The following is a 20,005-nucleotide window of genomic DNA, read 5'->3' as shown; positions in this document are numbered from 1 at the left end:
TATATATATATATATATATATATATATATATATATATATATATATATATATATAATGTGTGTGTGTGTGTGTATGGAGAGAGAGAGAGATAGATAGATAGATAGATAGATAGATAGATAGATAGATAGATAGATAGATAGATAGGTGTGTGTGTGTGTGTGTGTGTGTGTGTGGTTTAGTTGCTGCTGCATTTCTTTGACTTATTGTAAAGGAAAATTAATAAAATATTAATACTTAGTCACAGGTTCAGCCTAGGTTTACAGCTTTAGTAGTAATAAAAATTCTCTTACAAAAATACTTTAATTTTAGTCAAGAGAATCTATTAGGATAAAAACAGTTCATTGCATGTTGAACATTGTCAAATTCCTGTGTCCTGGTGGTAGCTGATAGCAAGTCTGCCTAGAACAGCTGGAGGCCCTGACATGCTACTTCACAGTCAGTTCCAATGATAGTGGTGATTAGTGAATGTTCACCCTCATGTTCTCAAGTATAACTGCTTAGGTTCAAAGCAGCAGCAGAAGCAGCTGTGGAGATAAATGTAGGTAACCTCTGAGAGAGACCAGTCCACACAGAGGCCAAACCCGATGGTATAGTTTGCAACAGGCACAAAAGAATTTTGGATCTGTTGCAACTTTGCCCAAGATGTTTATAGAAGCATTGGCAAAAGAGCATAGCGAGATGAAGATGTTGAGAAGATTGATGAGGGCCTCAAAATCCACCTCATACTCATACGGGTGCAGTCGTCCTCCATCTGTGCTAGTTCTTAATTCTTTTTGCTGTGTTTTAGGCAATTAGACCGCTAAAAATGTTGTTCTAAAAGAACCTCCCTACAATGCACATACACACGTTTGCCAAAACCTTCCAACCACGAGACAAAATGTTGTATGACAGTATTTACAAAACATTCCTCTGTCATATAGCCATTTTTTGCTTGTTCTTCTTATCTCTTCTGCCAAAGTGAGTGTTTTTTAATTGCAGTTGCTTTTCTATTGAAACAATATGGAACTCTCTAGCACCTGCAAACATTGAGTTGGCTTTCCCTTGTTAGTTTTGTTAGCCTTATTAGCTGTTAGTCACCAGGTTTTTAGCTAGTTATCTCACCTCTCACTCTCCCTCAGTGTTATTTACTTTGGTATTCATGTCCCCACTTTCTAGCAATCCAGTGAGCCTGTGAATATATGACACTTGTGTGCTTGAGTGATTTTCCCTCATCATACCATTGAATTTCACGACTGAGCCTGCTAACTTAGCTAGCGTTCAATATTCTTACTGTTGAGTTTCCCACCCCTCATTCTCCTCATTCTCTCCTCAGATCAGGTTCTCCCTCTGCATTATCTGAACATTGAATTATACATCCCATCCCATACTGTTTAACCAACTCGGGGGCCGGTGTAAGTACTGCTAGTATGTTTTAGGGTTTTCCCTCATTATACCACACACTGAGCCGGCTAGATTATGGATCACTCAACACTGGAGTACTTGGGTTTCCTCCACCCCTCATTCTCTATATTGGCCCTCCATCGGCATGTAGCGATCAAATCAGAGTAATTTCCCTCATCATGTAACATGTTACAGCATCCCATTAAGGACAGGGGCTGGAAATGGGACATCTTGTAGCCAAAACCATTGCTCACTGAGCAGCGACTAGATCAGAACGGTGGGGTGCAGGGATACAATCTATAACTTATGAAGTCCTCATTCATATCAAATCCCAAAATTTGATAACCCAATAATTTTATTCTCTCTTAGAGTAATATATGATTTATGTTTCAAAACAAAGGGTTCTACTTGGCATATATAATTGTTCTGAAGAATGATGGTATTTTCTGTCCACCTCTGACTTTTGCTCCTAAATTTGAATTTGGCTCCTTTCTTTATCATTCATCCCACACAATCACGGGACCTTGGACCTTCACAACAGCTTCTACCTACACAACACCTATTTTATGTCTCCTTCAGACAAGAACACAGATGCTTTTTAAAGTTTGCCTTCCAAATATCCCAATTCAAAATGGTACCTTTTGGCCTCTCTATAGTGCCACATGTGTTTTTGAGATGTATGAAAGGGGTGTGCATGGAAGGACTCCCCCCTAGGGAGAGATAGTCAAGAAGAATGCTTTTGGCTGAGGAGCAGTGTGGTGCCACAGAGACACTGAGGTGTGTAGACCAACAAGGAGGCCTGGTGTGCAGTTGCCATTTCAATTCATCCTAGAGGTATTCAGTGGGATTGAAGTCTGTGCAGAACACTTGAGTTCTTCCACACCAACTTTATTGAACTCACTTTGTCCACAGGATCATTGTCATGCTGGAACAGGTTTGGGCCCTTTAGTTCCAGTGAAGGGAAATTGTAATTCTACAGCATACAAAGCCATTCTGGACAAGAGTGTGCTTCCAACTTTGTGGCAACAGTTTGGGGAAGAACTACATATGACTGAGATAGACAATTGTCCATGTAATTTTTGCCGTATAGTGTACTTTTTCTTTCTTTCCATTAAAATAAAGGACAGACATCAGAGATGAACATGATGTAGCTCTATCCTAGTTTTGAGTTCACTGACAATTAACTCATTGTTTTTTATAATTGAAATAATTCTGAGATCATTGTTGATGAAGACAGAAGGATGCATTTCCTCAAGGCTCTTTATCTACATGCTATGCATATTCTGTTCAGCAAAAGGAATAAATGATGCATCCCCTCTGACCATTATCTTGCTCTCCTTATCTGCACAAGCTGACTGACACTTCTACATTGCCCAAAGACACTTACTATCAGGTGCGTCATCCGGCATGTAATTGCTATTCATTCAAGGAATAACGTAGCCCATTCCGGAAATAGCAGCATGCAGGATGCTGGTGGTGTCTCGGCACCGATGCAAAATAGTGATTATGCCTACTGGTGCTTGACTATTAACATTGCAAGAATCAGTCTAAATAAACCTCTTAATAATAATCACTTGCTTAATCTTCAGAGGTCTCTTCCTATCTTTTGCTGCTAAGGAATTGTACTTAAAATGTGCTGGACACAAATACACGTTGAACACATATGCCTGAATCTTGTGTAACATGTAGCTGTCTAATTTGATTTTATGTTTTGTCATGTTTTTTTCCCTCTGCTGAAAATGTGGCTTAATGGCCAAAGATGATGAATGCCTGTAAAGGATACGCTGCAGGTAGGATTTAGTTACAGGGCTAGTTGGCAGAGGGCTGGGAAGAGTCTGGGGCAGATTAAAAGCTACACAGCAAGGGCAGGATGTTTGTATTCCAATGAGGCATGACCCTGGGAGACTGGGCCAGGTCTCAGCATCCCAACAACATGGCCTTTAAACACAGATAAGCACAGTACAAAACCCTCTCCAGCTCCCTGTTGTATTTGACTCTTCTTTTTCTCTTTATCTATGAACAACTTTTCAAGTTTGCTATACATCTTTTAAGGTATTTCCTTTTCATTCGACGCTCACCTGTTTCCATCTTGGCCTTTCTCTCTTCACTCCACATCTTTCTCACTTTCACTTGTTTCCCATCTATCAGCTTACTCTGGGGAACAGTGTGTTTTTCTCTCTGCAGCCCAGCATTGTCAACACCAAAGCTTTTGACTGATGACAGTTCTTGATGGGCACTCTGAGACTGTATTATCTGCTAGTGTGCACCGTGTTGGGTGAGCATCTTTACATCCTGAAGATGTCTGGGAGAGAGAGAGAGACAGACAGACAGACAGACAGACAGAGACAGAGAGAGAGAGGTTGCTCAGCAGGGCTGGGGTGTTTATTTGTTTTTGTTCTGTAGCTCTTTAAACAGTGTGCAAAATGTCAGCTGCTGTAGGGAGATTGTCTGTGCTTTGACAAGCCTCACATGTTTGAATGTCCTTGTGGACCTTCTTCACACAAGGTATTCACACGATTCCCACATGAAAGCAGGATAGGCTTGACTGTGATGTCCATATGTCCTGCTGCTGCAGGTCTGGAGAGAATTGATGTCAAAAACATTTTCAAGAAAAATAACTTGAATGAGAACCAGAAACCTTAGAAAACCAGAAACCTTAGAACCTTGTAATTAGAATAAAAGAAATCTGCCTTATCTGAAAACATGAGCAAATATTGGTTTTAATCTAACAATCTTTGACAAGCCTGTCCTTTTCCTAATATATCTAATATTTTTTATTTGGTATAATCCTCAAATCACCAGGATTGCCAGGCTAATATTCCTGATGGGGTATTTTGTGTGTGTTTTGCAGTAAAAGAGGAAGAGGACTCAGAGGAGTCAGGAGGAACAGTGTGCTGTAGTGCACTTCAGGCCATGTTTTTCCATCTTCATGCAACACCTCTCAGCCCCTGTAAATCTCCTCATCTTAACAGCCAGCATTAAAATGTCACAGATTAAATAGCTGGAGGATGACTCCATTGTTGATTCTGATGAGTGGAAATCGGTCTTTATGGCTGGTCAGGCTTTTATCGGGAGTGTTTGTGAGTTCTGAGAGAACTTGTTGTGATATGCGATAGAGAGTAGGATAAACTTGCTAAATAAGGAATGTCTTAAAAGTTAGCTGTTAGTATTCTCCATTCTAAATTTTTTAAAGTTTAATTATTAAGGCATGAGTTGTGGGTATGTGTTTTGTTTCTAGAGCTGACAAATGGCCTGTTGCTGTTTGACACATTCATTGTAACAATTTCCTAAAAGCTAATATATACGCTCTTCTATGGTCAACTCTCCAGAGAGATCGGTGTTTAACTCACACAGCAAAGTATCCAGTTATTATGCAACAGGCTATAGTGCCAAGGCCCAGCTCAAGGTCAGTTTGCTGTTAGATTGGTGCTTGCAGCAACATTAGCCAATGTTCAACAATCCAAGTGGTTGCTGCAGAAAGAAACAGTCAGTGAGATCACACTGCATGTACATTTTTATAGTTGTATATTCAGGTTTTCTGGATATAAATAGTGCTTTATTAAGTTACAAGCCAAGTTATTAAGACACAGTACTCAGAGCAAATAAAAAACACATTTTCCCTCTTAGCAGTGAAGGTTTTGTTTCTTGTTAGGTTGAGCAAAGCAGGTAAAATCAGAAGTGTAGAAATTTGTCTTCACTCAATCAGTCATGAAGACATCCAGGAGACTATAAAAATAACTGGCCAGTTCTATTATTACAGTTCAGTAACTTTAATAATAAACACATGCATCAGCTAATACATTTTCCACAGCTTCTGTTACATTTGTTATGTGGTCAATATGTGAAAGAAACACACTGTCAATCTTGGAAACAGGGCTTTTCATTTATTTGTTTGGTGGAAAGAGGAGAAGTTAGCTTTGTGAATCACATGTTGACAAATGCCTGCTCATTAAGTTCCTGTGCCCTTGGACCCCAGCAGTGTGGAAGTTGTTGGCAAGGTTGCAGCTAACAATGCGAGCCAATAAAAATAAAACCTTTAAAATGCCATGAAAACACAAGTGTGATGGGGTGTAAATTAGCCTGTTGTGTGGGAAATCCTCAGGCTGACTAATATTTACAATATCATGCTGACTTTTTTCACCAAAGGCTTGTTTTAATAGCCGTGGATTCCAAGGGGATTATGCAAAATGTTACAGTGGTGTGAATGCTGCCCGTGTGCTTTCCTGCAGAGGTTGCGTGTGTGGCAAATGTGATTTGTGCTGGGAGGTCAGGAGGCCAGAGTATGTTTCCCATCATGCCACTGTTCAGAGGGATACCCACACTGCTGAGGAAATACTCCATTGATGGAATCATGTTGCACACACACACACCCGCACAAAATTATATACAGTCTTGTATTCTAAGGAGCGAGTGTTTCAACGTTTTTGTCTCTAGATTTTTTGTTGCATTGGTCCTTGATTCCCCTTTTTGTCCATCTTTCCCTGTTTTTGCCATATGTTTGACATTAAAGAATTTTAATACATTTTTTGAATAAGAGAAAAATGAGTTGCCTGTTATGGAGACTATTGATCTGCGGGTTGCCCCTAAAGGATGCTTCCAAACCCCCGATTATGGTGTTAGATCATCTGAGCTGTTTTCTCCGTGAAGGCTTTTCCGGTCTGCAGACCTTCAGCTCTACAGGGATTTAGCTCTCCATCCAGACATATGACTCCAGGTGGTTAGACCACTCTCATTTTTTGTACTGAGGTTGGTGGGGTTCGAGGGGGGGTGGTCCTGTGTCTGTCTGTATATCTATCTGCGTGTGTGTGTGCTTGTGGGTGTTTGTGTGTGTTTGTGTGTATGTTGATAGATAGATAGATAGATAGATAGGCATCTCTAGGCTGATGTAAGGAAGGGCGAAATCATTGTCGATCGACTGTGTGATGTTACTTCTGCTGTGCACAAAATCTGTACAACATGTTGTTCTTTGTTGTTCTAATGAATGTTTACTTAATCAATGAATGATTTTAGTGCTTCTGTATTTTTGCTTCATGCCAGTGTCAGTGCGATTTAACCTTTCAGTCGAAGCTGCTTGTTTAGAATGACTTTCCATGCCATTGTGAAACTGAAAGTGACAAGTTCAACCAATCATGTTACTCTTTGTGCTGTCCCTGGAGTGTATTACTTTCACACATGGTGTGGTCCAGTGCTGAGTTCACTTTAAGAAACCTCAGACTACAATGTTTAGGTGGACCAGATACTGTACATGACTAAATTTACTGAACAGATGCAGGTCTGGAAAAATAGTGCAAGTAACTGACTTTATAGGGGGAAAAAATGCCTTTAAACCCTAGGACCATCCATGACTGTAATTGGCAAATCCTGAGTTAAGCACAGTGATGAACCCATAAATGAATTATTAATAAAGAGCATTGTCTTCATATTGTCTAGGATGAGGGTTGTGACCATTATGTCCACCATGACCACAGATCCCATGTAATATTATAATAAACATATTGCAACTGGGTTTAAATGAGCTCAGGTAAGCAATTTTCATGAGCCATTTGGGTTTTTACGGTAATAGGGTTTGTGTATTGGCATTTCCGTAACTGTGTCCGATGACTGACTACTAGCGTAATTAGGCCAGGGTTTGTTTTATGGAGGGACCATTATCACTAGCCATAAACAGTCCAACGTCTCACCATCCACTCCAGCACTTAGATATGCTTTTTACAGGCCCCATGTGCCTGACACGCGGCACACACCTGTTTCCATCCAGCGTCAGCGTCCACCAGCACCCAGTCATAGCCAGCAGACAGCTTACTGGCACTAGTGGAGCCACTCTTGTGGCCATTAGCTTGAACACACATTGGTTTTAATTATTCAGTAGGTTTGGTCATAAAAAGCATGCTTTGAATCATACTGTTTTATATGACTCCATCCTTTTTATGTAATGGGTTTTGATGTTCAGTGTTCATGTTCAGTGGATGCATGTAATGTCTAATTAGCACCATTTATATTTAACAACTTTTAGCTCTTTTTTTTTCCCTCCTTTTTAACTTTATTTAAATATTTCTACCAAAGTACTTTTTTTATCTACACACTTGAAAGGAGGCATTCCTGGGGTCAGTATATTGCTTTAAAGGCCATGCTTGACTTGGTCACCAGTCAGAAGTTATTTAGGCGATCTAGCCCCTGCCAGCTTGTAGAAATGGTCTGGAATTTGATTTTTCTTGTTAATTACTATTTATCACAAACTCTATAAAAACTTTACTCATTTATACAAGCTCTACAATTAAAATGTTTTGCATACACAATGTTTGAAAATATGGTTTAGGTCATGAATCAGTCATCAAAATAAACCTTAAATATATAACTCTGCAAGTATAGTTTCACATTCAGTGCATGACTTGAAGTCAGACCCATCCCTAATGAACAGTGTTTGTTTGACATGTACACTTGAAGCAAACAGTACAATAAATATCCCTGTTCATAACTCATATATATTTTAAACTCAGATGAAATAAAGATGCCCACACAAATGGCCCACAGACAGAACTATAGGATGTTGCTACAATTTAGTGATTTATGGACAAATGTGTGCTAATGATTGAGTTGACTATTTGAATTTCTGTTTACTAATAAATTAGTAATACTAATAATAATTACTAATAAAAATCTGAAATTTGGTGAAGATTTTTATTAGCTATTATTTATTTATAGTGACCCCTCAAAGCCTCACTGGTCCTTAAGGTTATAATGCTGGAATTCAGTGTTTTCCTTTCTCCAAACATATCACTTCTCATTTAAAACAAAAATTCTTTCTTGGTCTCATCTGCACACAAAATATTGTTCTAACAGCTTATGGCTTGTCCACATGCTATTTAGCAAACTGCAGACAGGCAACAATGTACTTTTTGGAGAACAGTGGCTTTCTCCTTGCAACCCTGCCATGCACACCACTGTTGTTCTCACTGTTGTTCTCCAATGTGAGAGAGGCGTTTAGTTGTTAGAAGTTACCCTGGACTCTGTGACTTCACAGACTATTACATGTCATGCTTTTGGAGTGATCTTTGTTGGTTGACCACTCCTGAGGAGGGTAACAATGGTCTTAAATTTCCTGATATCTGTCTGACTGTGGACTGGTGGAGTCTAAACTCTTTAGAGATGATTTTGTAACCTTTTCCAGCCTGATAAGCATCAACAACCCTTTTTCTGAGGCCCTCAAATATCTCATTTGTTCATGCCATGATACACTTCCACAAACATATGTTGTGAAGATCAGACTCTGATCCCTGTTCTTTAAATGAAACAGGATGCTCACTCACACCTGATTGTCATCACACTGATTGAAATCACCTGACTCTAATTTCACCGTCAATTTAAACTGATAATCCTAGAGGTTCACATACTTTTGCCACTCACAGATATATAATATTGGATCATTTTCCTTGATAAACAAATTACTGAGTATAATATTTTTGTCTCATTTGTGTAACTGGATTCTCTTTGTCTACTTTTAGGACTGTGAAAATCTGATGATGTTTTAGATCATATTTATGCAGAAATATAGAAAATGCTAAATATAGAAAATTCTATTATGCATTGAGAGCATCATGTATATTCCCCATTTATAAGGTTTAATTGAACATTCCAGACTTCATTTACACTTGGCTGAATTTAAAATAATGCTGATAAACTATATCAAGAGTTAATAACGTTTGTCGGCAATGGCAGCTCTTCCTCTGTGCTGGTCATGGTTGGTTTTACTGATTTTGATTTTGCATATGTTATGTTTCATTGTGTGTTTTTCTTTTTTGAAACTGTTTTTTTTATTATTATTACACAGTTTTTATTTCCAAACTGAGCTGAATGTTTTGTTTTCTTGAAAATAAACTTATTGATCAGAATCAAAACTGATTGTTTGAACAATCAAAACTGATTGTTTTCTACTGCATGTTGAGCTCTTTTTTACAGCTTCAGAAAATCATGTGGTACCATTTTTTTCCTTATGTAATACAAATAGTGAGCAATCATTATTGCCATTTGATGTTCATTCTGAAGATGTAGAGTATATGGCAGTAGATTAGATTACATTCAGGTGTGTGGGTTGGTGGGTGGGTGCTCGAGTGAATGTGTGTTTGATCCAATTTATACATCCTGTACACATTTGCAGTAATGTCAACTTTTTGACTGGGGTTCCTGACAGTTTGATGACTTTCCTATGGCACATTTATGTCTCTGCCAAATGCCATGGAATACTTGAGTCAGATTGTAGCGGTTTCATCATCGTCTAAGGTTCATGCAGTCCTTATGAATTTAGATTCAGTGCAGCTGTTTCATTATAGAATTTTGAAGACCTTAGTGTAAAGACTAACTGGTAAGAAAGAGACTGTGATGGAGTAGATAGCAGGTAGAAACTGGTGATGGTTATTACTAGCTTGTCGTTGGGTAACAAAAAAATGTAATTAAATGTTTAGAAGGAATTTTGCAGTTATTGTGCAGACTGTGGGCAAAATAAGCATTTGGAATGTTGCTGCGTGTCTAACTTGTGTCTGGTCATTGTAAGTCTGCTCAAATTCCAATTGACTGAACTGACAAGATTAACTAATTCAAGTCCAAGTCTTGATGCTTTTATTTGATTTGCCAGATTGTGTTTTTAAACTTACTGGATGGCATCCACTGAGCCTCCAGATGTCCCTTTTCTCTTTCACTCCAGCTCATTAAGAGCCATATATAAAATCATGGGTGGTTTCATTAAAGCCCAGCTGTAATGACTAAGTGTAAATAAACAGATGCAGAGATGTTAAAGGCACCAGTAATATAATACTCATCATCTACTACTTTACTGGACTGGCAGGAAAGCTGCAAAATAACATACACTGGGGTGGTTACTCCCTATCCCATCCAGTCTTGTCCAGGGCAAAGAGTGATTACACTGGGACAATAGCCCAAGCTGGTCCAGACAGACCACCTGCCAGGAGAAAGAAAAAGCCTTAATCAAAGTTAAAGAATCTCCCACCATAGCACAGATTAATATAAACCTCCAGGCTCTTTATAATCTCCCAACCCCTCACTTGGAACACCTAGGGTCAGAACACAAATTGTTCAGCAAGAAGTTGAATGAGCTGCTAGAACTGCCTTGATTAAATCTCCAGGGGGGTTTGACTCCACTGTACACGGCTCTTGGCAATCCACAGTCATTCAGTGGGTCTCAAGTATGTTTAGGTAAGGAGGCTTTGTTCAGCGTGTTCTCAGATTAGAGAGATGTCATGGAGCTTTTTAGCTTTGATTCTTCAATTCTGGACAAGAGTTTAACTGACAGACCCACATGCCAAAATGCTAACAAAGGAAATGTATAACTGATGTGTTTCTAATGAGACAGATCGCTCTATTTCCAACTCACGTTGCATTTACTCAAGGCTTCGGTCCACACACCAGTGGCACGCCTCAGGAGGACTGTGTAGTTAAGGCCATAACCATGCTCAAATTAGTCAGGGTTGCAAAGAAATTATTTTAATTGGGATATGGGGAGATGCAGTTCCACTCATATTAAAGTGCACCCTAATTGTTTGCAAAAAATTTTTTATATTAAATTATTTAATTTTCAGAGGAGCAATCAGTCATGTCTCCACTCAAAAATATGCAAGAAACTGTAAGTGAGATAGGCTTCCATTTCTTGGTTAACTACACTTGCCTAGGAGAGTCAGTACAAAATTTTTTTTTTTTTAAGTAAATCTTGGATAATCCAGTACGTTATAGTATTCAGCAGTTTGCGGCTCTGTGGCCCATCAAATCTCCAGGGTTCCTGCCTCAATCCTGAGCTCTTCTGTGCATGTTCTCCCCGTTTCTGGGTGGGTTGTCTCCAGGTTCTCCAGTTTCCTCCCACCTCCTAAAAACATGCCAGTAGGTAGACTGGCTAAAATAAATTGCCCCTAGATATAAATGTGTGTTTGTGTGTGTGTGTGTGTGTGTGCGCGCGTGTGTGCGTGTGTGTGCGTGTGTGTGTGCGTGTGTGTGTGTGTGTGTGTGTGTGTGTGTGTGTTGGGTGCCCTGCGATGCACTGGCATCCCATCCAGAGTGTATTTCCTCCTCAGGCTCACTGTTCCCGTAATAGGCTCTGGATTCACTGCAACCCTGAACAGGATTAAGTAGTTACTAAAAGTGATTGAGCGAGTGAGTGAGTATTCATCAACTAGGCAACACTTTAAAATATCATATCACTCCCTCCTGTGTCCTCATCTAAAACCTCTGCTTGCTTAATGAGAGGAGAATGTGCAAAAACCATGGTGTAGTCCTAAAGTTAAATTAGAGGCATTCCTGTTCTCAGGCTGGTGGCTAATACTTTGCATGCTCAACATGCACAATCAGGGTAATTAAACTTAGGTCTGTAAAAAGGAAAGTGGGCTGGAATTGATGTCAGTGACCTTCCTTTCACAACTGCACTGAAATCCCCATGTCTACACTCCACTACAATAATTAGATGCAGAACAGCTTTTTTTTTTTTTACCTATTTTTTTCCAGTTCCCACATACTACTACTTGTGCTGCACTCACATTTTTAGGAGAGGTGCACCTGCCCAACTTCATTTCAGGCTGCTGACGGCTTCTCTCGTCGGCTATCACATAGAATGACCAAATGACCTAACCTCCTCTCCTACGTTACCTGCTAGTGTTCTTCCCTGGGACTTATTTATCAGAGGGGTGGGGGCACAAAGACAGGCTTTATTCTGCCCCCCACCCATGTAAAGATGAATTCCTCTGGAATTCCTACCCCCCACATTGATGACGATAGGCTTTTAAAGTTTTTTTTTTTCTTTTCTCTAGTGAACTTCTGATTAATGTTTGAATACAAGGATGAATATTTTTTTAAATGATCTTCTCTCTCCAACTTTCATGGGGCACTAACTACTTTGCCTATAGGAAGAAGGGACAGTCTGGCATTTCTCCCAGCACCCTTACTATGATTGATAGAGTAGCCGCAAAAGGGGAAACACTGGTCTGGTCATGTTCTTATAAACATCAACACACTGCTTAGGAAAAGCAGGCCTCTGCTTTCAGTGCCAGACGTGTAAATAAGCTTCCCTGTGGGAAGAGGAGGAACTACTGCGCTGTACGGTGCTCTCACGTACTCCAGTAATCATTACCATTGTTTATACTCCAGTGCATGCACACAAAAATGCAGGCGTTTTTCTTTATGTGGCTATTGCTGCATATCAAATGAAAATGTCTCAGACCTTGCGGAAAGAAAGGGCCAACAAATTCGTTGAGGATGCAGCACGAAACCAAGGGCCATGTAACCAATCATTGCGCTGACGCCCTCTAGAGTCTAAGAGCAAACACTTGTGTTTTTGCACTAACATATTGTAGAACTATGACACATGTCCCCAAAGTGGCACCCATCACCCCTCTTATGTAGATAGACATCTATCTACATAATCAAGGAATGCAAAATATTCCATCTGAATATGACCTATCATTTTACATTGTTATTTGGTTCTCAAATCGGTCATGCAACATTAATGGTAGACCCTTACACAACATTCACCGTTGGACATTGTCTGCTTGGCAGCTGAAGAGAAAGGGATTATGTTTCTGTAGTACTTCTACACCAAAGGTATACAACTAGATACAATGCTCTCTTGCTTATTTTTCCCAGAGGAGTTGACAGTGACCAACTCGAAATGTTATCTGAACATTATACAACATGCAAACTCTTAGCATATGATGAATAACCTGCTGTATTCCACAAACTAGACCCCCCCCCCCCCCCCTAGTGTATGCAAGTTTTAATTTCTATACTGTTTTACATCTTTAGTTTATTATATTGTAATTTCACAAAGTTCTTTCATATTTATCCCTTGGCATTTGCTTTTGGGACTGCTAACGGACAACTTTGACATGTGGGATGATGGAAAATGGAATGCACAAGCAATGTTTTTAACACAATGGATGTAGAAAGATTTTTTTTTTATCAATGCCATGTGCTACTGTGTTCATTCTATGTAGACTTTATTTATTTATTTATTTTTTGCATAGTATTAAATGAAAAATAAATCTCTAAAATGAAAGTTGACCTGATCACTAAGGGATTGTAAGGGTATGGGTTCTAATAAGCCATGATAAAAAAAAAATTTTTCTTTAACTTACAATTCCTAGAGACATTTGATTACAATTGTAATCTTCTTTAACCTGCATTAAACCTTCCAGCAGTCAGTAGATAGCTACATATAGTCACACTGCATACCACATCAACTTTTGTGGAAGTGCAAATTTATTTTATACTAGTGCAAATTCATTTTATGTTTGTTTTACCTACAAGCCTCATAGCGTCGCCGATTATCAAGCAAACATTTGGAAACAAAGCGTATAGAAAGTTTAGAATATGATCCAGATGAAAATTCTAACTCTTTTGTCAGAATAAATTGCGCAAATTGCTTAATGTTAATTTCTGACTTGTCTAATAACATCCATTCATTGTAAGAGTACTTTTAATGGACTTTGACAGATAGTCGGATCATATTATTATAATACCCAGGTTGGCTTCTTCCTGTCAGTGTTACAAAGGGTGGGGGTGACGTTGGGGGCTAACCCTCTAAATAAACTTTGGAGTTCAGTACTGGGGGAAAGAGACGGCGGAGAGCTGAAGTCATCAGTTATCGCATGGAGAGTGTGTTGCGCCGTGGACGCAGAGCGAGAGAGAGAGGGAGAGAGAGAGAGTTGCTCAACCATGAAACTTTGCGCTGTCTAGACTCCGTCAGTAATATATGCATATAAAAAAGGCGAGTTTAGGTTGAGATTTCAAGCCGAATTTATGTGAAAGTTCTGGTTAAAATAGTGTGAGATACCGTTGAGACGCGGACCTCCTCCTGCATACCGAATCCGATAAAGTTGCGCTCACGCACCTGGACACACCGCGCTCTTTCCACCGGGGAATACAGAAGATAACGGCAGTGGATAAGCCACATTTCCATCGTTTCTTCATGCCAACATTTCGGCCAAATTCCCATCTTTAGGCTTGTGGTTCGTGGTGCGACGAAGAACTAAACAACTGGCCTTTGCTATGAAATCTGTGCGACGGACGGAAGACTGACGATTTGTACGCTCCGATGAAATGTGCTACACCGTGTGGATACCGAGCTGTCTCGCGCTCTTTTAGCGGCTTCTGTGAGGATTTCTTACAGGATGGTGGTGCCGAATTGGCCCAGGTGTTTTTGGGCCATTGTAAATTCGCCTGAGCAGAGTTGCGGCTTCTTCCCGCTGTAGAAAGCGTGCGTTGCATTACATTTTCGGCGCAACGCGTCTGTCCTGGACATTAAAATTGGCAAGGCAAGCATCGTTCCTCCGGTTACTATGCAATTGCTACTAATCTCCATTGTATTGATCTTGCACTGGATGGAGTACGCAAACTGTCAGCATCATACCTCCAGGCACCGGCAGCACGAGCGTAAGTAGCGCGCGCTCTTTGGCTCTTTGGGCGAGGCTTCGCGCGCACCTGCACACACTTTTTCTGTCGCGCGCAGAAGGTGCACAGTTTTTCTGGGATGCATTTTTCAAGAGCCGTTTTTACAAAGTTTCTTTTCGCTCAAAACTGCTTGGATAATAGCCAAATAGACGCATCATATCCATCATTGTACGAAAGAGTGTAGACCTAAATGGCTTACGCTGTAAGACTCGGGTGAAGGTGGTTGTGCGTTTCTAAAAGAAGAGACACAAATAGTAGACTAGCTAAGTCTGTAATAAATTTCCAAAGAAAAGAAAATATAGTATTTTTAAAATGATGACACTCGCGCACAGGCTGAGATGACATTTAAAAAATGAACCTACTGTTTTATTATGACGCTACAAGTCATTTGTGTTTTTATCACATTTAATGTTTACATTGTTTAAGCAAAATATAAAGAATTCGCCCAAAGCTTAAAGCCGCAGCTGTGCAGGTTGCCGTGCGCACAGGATGAAGTCACTTATCCCGTCAAATCACTTGGGGTTTCATAAACAACCAGTATGAAATCTCTTTCCCTTACAAAGGCAGCAGTCGGATTAAATATGTATGCATGTAAACTACACGTGGCTACAATTTGTGTTTATCGGGTTTAGTGAGCGATTAGGGCGCACTGCTCGATTCGCTCTCTGGCGGTCAGTGCGAAATAGAAAAGTGACTCAGTGTGCGCTTTAACAAACCTCTGAGCTGCCGAGAGACTGAAGTGAGAGACTGCTGTAAGAGGAAAAGTGCTAACTGGATACAAAATCATTTTCTACAGATGCATAATGCATAACCTATTCGGAAATAAAGCAAACACTGGGATTAGTACACGCAAATTAAGAGGCTAAAATAGATTTTATACAAACAAAAATAACTGCCAATATATAGGTATTTAGCATTGCCTTTGCGACCTTTGTATATCCCAAAAGTGCGCAAATGTCTCTAGATGGCAAACTGGTTTGTATGTTCTTGTTGAAAGGGTCAAATACATTTGACAGACTCTGACCCGTTGCATAAGTGGAATAATTATGAAGCTTGAAATTTTAACTATATAAAATAGCACTTATTTATTTGAAAAAAAAAAAAAAAAAGTGGAAAATGGTCTGTATGAAAATATACTTATGTGTCAGTGGGAACTGTGTGTAGGGAGATTAATTTTTATCATTTGTAATTTGTGGTTTTATGCTCACAAGAAATATCTTTAATCATCTGTCAGGAAGCTAGTTTAGTTCAATAAACTGCATGCATTTAGTTTTAATTCTTTATTTTTTATGTTAATAACAGAGGAAATTTTAGGTTTCAGCATATTGCATTACATTTCTTTGGATCTCTGCTGCATGAAGGGCTAGAAAGGAAATGTGTGTAAATGTAGAATAGATAGAATAATCTATATTGTTCTGCTAATGGCTCCAAAGTGGAATGAACGGTTAGTTCCACTAGAACTCAACATTACAGTCTTCAAATAAAAATTCATTTACAAACTCAGGGCTGTCATCTGATAGAGTTGCAATCAGTTTTTTGAGACCACAATATGAGAGATCACAATATGAATTTACAGTGAGTGACCCAGCGGACGCTTGACCTCAAACGTTTCCTGCCTCCTGCGTGAGCAGTCCTATGTCACCGTGCCATAGAATTGTTTTTTGCATCATAAAGTGACACATGCTAGTACTATGGTATATTATTACTTTGATTTCATTTCAGTGTTTGCAGCTTGAGGTAATGTTTTAGGTTCCTATCATTTGTGGTATAAGATTTAATATGACTATGCATGAGTTAGTGCCACTTAAATATGGTCAGTGAGTCATATGGATGTTACTGAGCCTCCAGATGTATTACCATCTTCATGCATCGTGCTGTTCCATTTTCATACGCGTGTTATACCAGCACGCAGTCCCCATCTCCTGCACATTAATGAGCTTATGAGAATTAAATATGCCAAATGCAGCCAATATTCATCAGTGTAACACATTTATTTTGTTTGCGTCATTTTAACTAATCAACTGTGTCTGTGTGTGGCCATCTCATATAATTAATGTCTCAGGAAATGAACTGTGTTCGACGATGACTCAGAGTAGAAGTCTCTGGCCATGGTTCAGTTCTGTGCCTTAATTCTTTAGTCTGAAATACTATGATTTAATTAAGTTTTAACAGTCCTGCTAATAAATTTGATTCTGGGAAAGCTTGTTTTGTGGTCTCTGGGTTTGAACCGTGACGAAACAATTTGTGAGAGTTTAAATATTAGAGCTGTTTGAGCTTCACTTGTGCAAGTAAGCCCAGAACTTGTGGCAGCATGAGGGCAGGCAAAATTCCTCTGAGTTAATAGTTCTGTGAATCAGAAGGTCTTGGCAGGAATGCATGTGGGCAATGGACAGCAGTTGTAAAGATCGCAAAGATATGTCAAACAGAATATCCATGATCTATTGCAATCTGTCAGCCAAGGCTGAACTCAGGGAATCAGGAGAGAAAAAAAGATGCTCTAGCACAGTTCAGTGGCATGGAATGCAAGAGAAGGGAAAGAACAGGTTGAAAACACCTCTTCACTTGTATGGTATGCTGGGGATAAACCTTCTGTTTATCTCTGTGTATTTTCATGTAGATGTCTGAGTGCAGTTAGGAGGGAAAGGTTATGTACTGCAATTGATATTCACAGTAGACTTAGAGTTTCCCTCATAATCACTGTTTGTTTTTAGAATGCGTTTATTCATGTCATGTTACTTTGAGTTCATTTCTGTGAAAACCTCTAGAATATGACATATATTGCTCCCCTTAAAGACTGAGACAGAGATCAAGCACAATTACTCTTGCCTGGCCCACAACCTCTCCTCATAGAACCTATGTATTCAGGTCAATCTTTTCTACCATCTGAGCTTCTCACCTGAAAGAAACACATGGAACCAATTGACTTCAATCAGGAGTCCTTTAACATGCAGCCAAGGAGCATCATGCATTTTTAGACTCAGGAATTTGATGAAGTATTTAATGTAAATCAGTCACTTTGGCACAAATCTGTAGCCTGCACTGTTAAGCTGATGTAATCAGTGACCATATGCTATATGCTTTACGCCTTAACTGACTGTTGTGCTGAATGCTTGACTGTTTGACATTAATCTTTAAACTGAAACAGTGAGGTCTCACATTGCACTGCTATTTGCACTGGCTTTGGAAACTGAGGACTTGGAAGACAGTGTGCCCTCACTGCCAAAACTGCTTTACAGTGTCTACACGGTTTTCCTGATACTGAAACTCACTCCTTAACAAACCTGCGCCCTCTATGTTCCAATTCACATCAGTTGTGGAATAACACAGTGACTTGAGCGTTGAGATAACACAAGAATAGGTGGAGGGAGGATGTTTTCATGTTAGTGGACATGTTTGTAGGGCACTCCTCCAGCCTGTTCGCTTGGTCTCATGCTGGCATGAGTTTATTTCTCAATTTTATTTTTCCACAACACAGTTGTCCTGTTATTAAGGTTATGAATGCAACTGCTACTGTGCTGACATTTGCGTGCAAACCCCGGTATGCAGCGTGTCTCTGCTGATTAGTTTCCATGGCAAGAGAACACACAGATGAGGGTGCTTCCTGTCATGTTTATTATTATGCTGCATTATGGTCATTGTCGCAGCCTTAATTAATAGCCTTGCTCTTTCTTTAACTGAACCTGGAACTATTTAACTTTTACAAACATTCTTTGTGCTTCAAAATGTGGAGAGGAGCCAAAGTTCCGCTTGTGGTGTTTTTCAAAATGTTCTACAAAAACATTGAGGTGTATGAGTATTATGAACACTTTAATCTTTGCTCATATCCTGGAGTTGATTTGTTTAAAGGTTACCTGAAGTTTTGAACCAAATCAGAAACTGAAATACGATTAGGTATCGCAAGACTATAAGCACCGAATGGTGAGCTCTGTATTCTAATTACTTTATAGCTAAAGTAGGTATAATGCTTAGGAAAATGTGAGGACATTGTAAATGAATAATAAAACAAATTCAGCTGTTCAGCACGGAATCATTCCTTTTTTTGTGGATAGAAAGATATGCATCTAGGAATGTGCAAGACCATGAAATATATACACATCGCATGTATCTGGGAAGGTGCAAGACTGTAAAACATCTGATCTGAATACATAACACAGAGTAGCTTCATTTTTTTCAACAACTGTTTAAAAAGCAAAAATAAATCATAGCGTTAATGACCGGCTCGGAAGTAAACGGGAAGAACATCCTCGCACTAAAATCTGCCTTGAAGTGTAATGAAAGCTCTTTCTTTTGCCTTGTGAATTTAGGAGGCCTGGGATGCCTGGGAGGCTGTCTGACCTGCTCGGCTTCGAACGGCTGCCTGACATGCATGCCCAGGCTCTTCATTCATCTGGAGAGGGATGGCATGAGGCAGATCGGCGTGTGTCTGGCTTCCTGTCCCAAGGGTTTCTTTGGCACTCGGTCACCTGAAAAAAATGACTGCTCCAGTAAGAACACTTCCTAATCCTTGCCTCTAAACAGTCTTAAAGATGTAATTCTAGTGGTCTAATAAGCACCGTGATAAGTAACAAGTCTGTGATGTGTCTTTCAGAATGTGGCTCTGAGTGTGAAACCTGCTTTGACAAGAATTTCTGCACACGTTGCAGAGCAGGATCGTATCTTCACAAGGGGAAATGTCAAGAGAGCTGCCCAGATGATCTCGTGCCCAGTGACATCAAGAGGGAGTGTGTTGCGCGTGAGTACCCTTCTCTCATTGTAAAGATTTTTCGCAATTAAATGGTAAGAGGAAATGAAATAGCTACATATTATATTAGATGCATTAACAGTTCTGAAGCTCAGAATCTGTTCTCATGCACAACTTGTGAAAAATCAAATGTTCAAGGCAATTTGGCTGGCTTTCATGGTTGACTAACAATAGGAAGCCATTACAAACGATTCAGTTACATCTAAGAAATTGTAGTAGGATTACTTTACTCATTACATCTAGAAAATAAAACCACACTACTCATTATCTTACATTCAGATTACTCTCTAAAACCCATACAGATCTGTTCCAACTAGAAAGTAAAAGGTTGACAGACATGTTAAAGTATTTTATTAAGCAAGAAATAACCTACCACAGTAAATGTCGTTTAAAAGGCATGATTGAGCACTGTCTTTACCCTGAACAAAATTAACATTGCAT

Source organism: Ictalurus furcatus, chromosome 1 (assembly GCF_023375685.1).
Source record: "Ictalurus furcatus strain D&B chromosome 1, Billie_1.0, whole genome shotgun sequence".
NCBI lineage: Eukaryota > Metazoa > Chordata > Actinopteri > Siluriformes > Ictaluridae > Ictalurus > Ictalurus furcatus.
The sequence above is the reverse complement of the archived record's forward strand: the minus strand, read 5'-3'. Positions refer to the sequence as shown.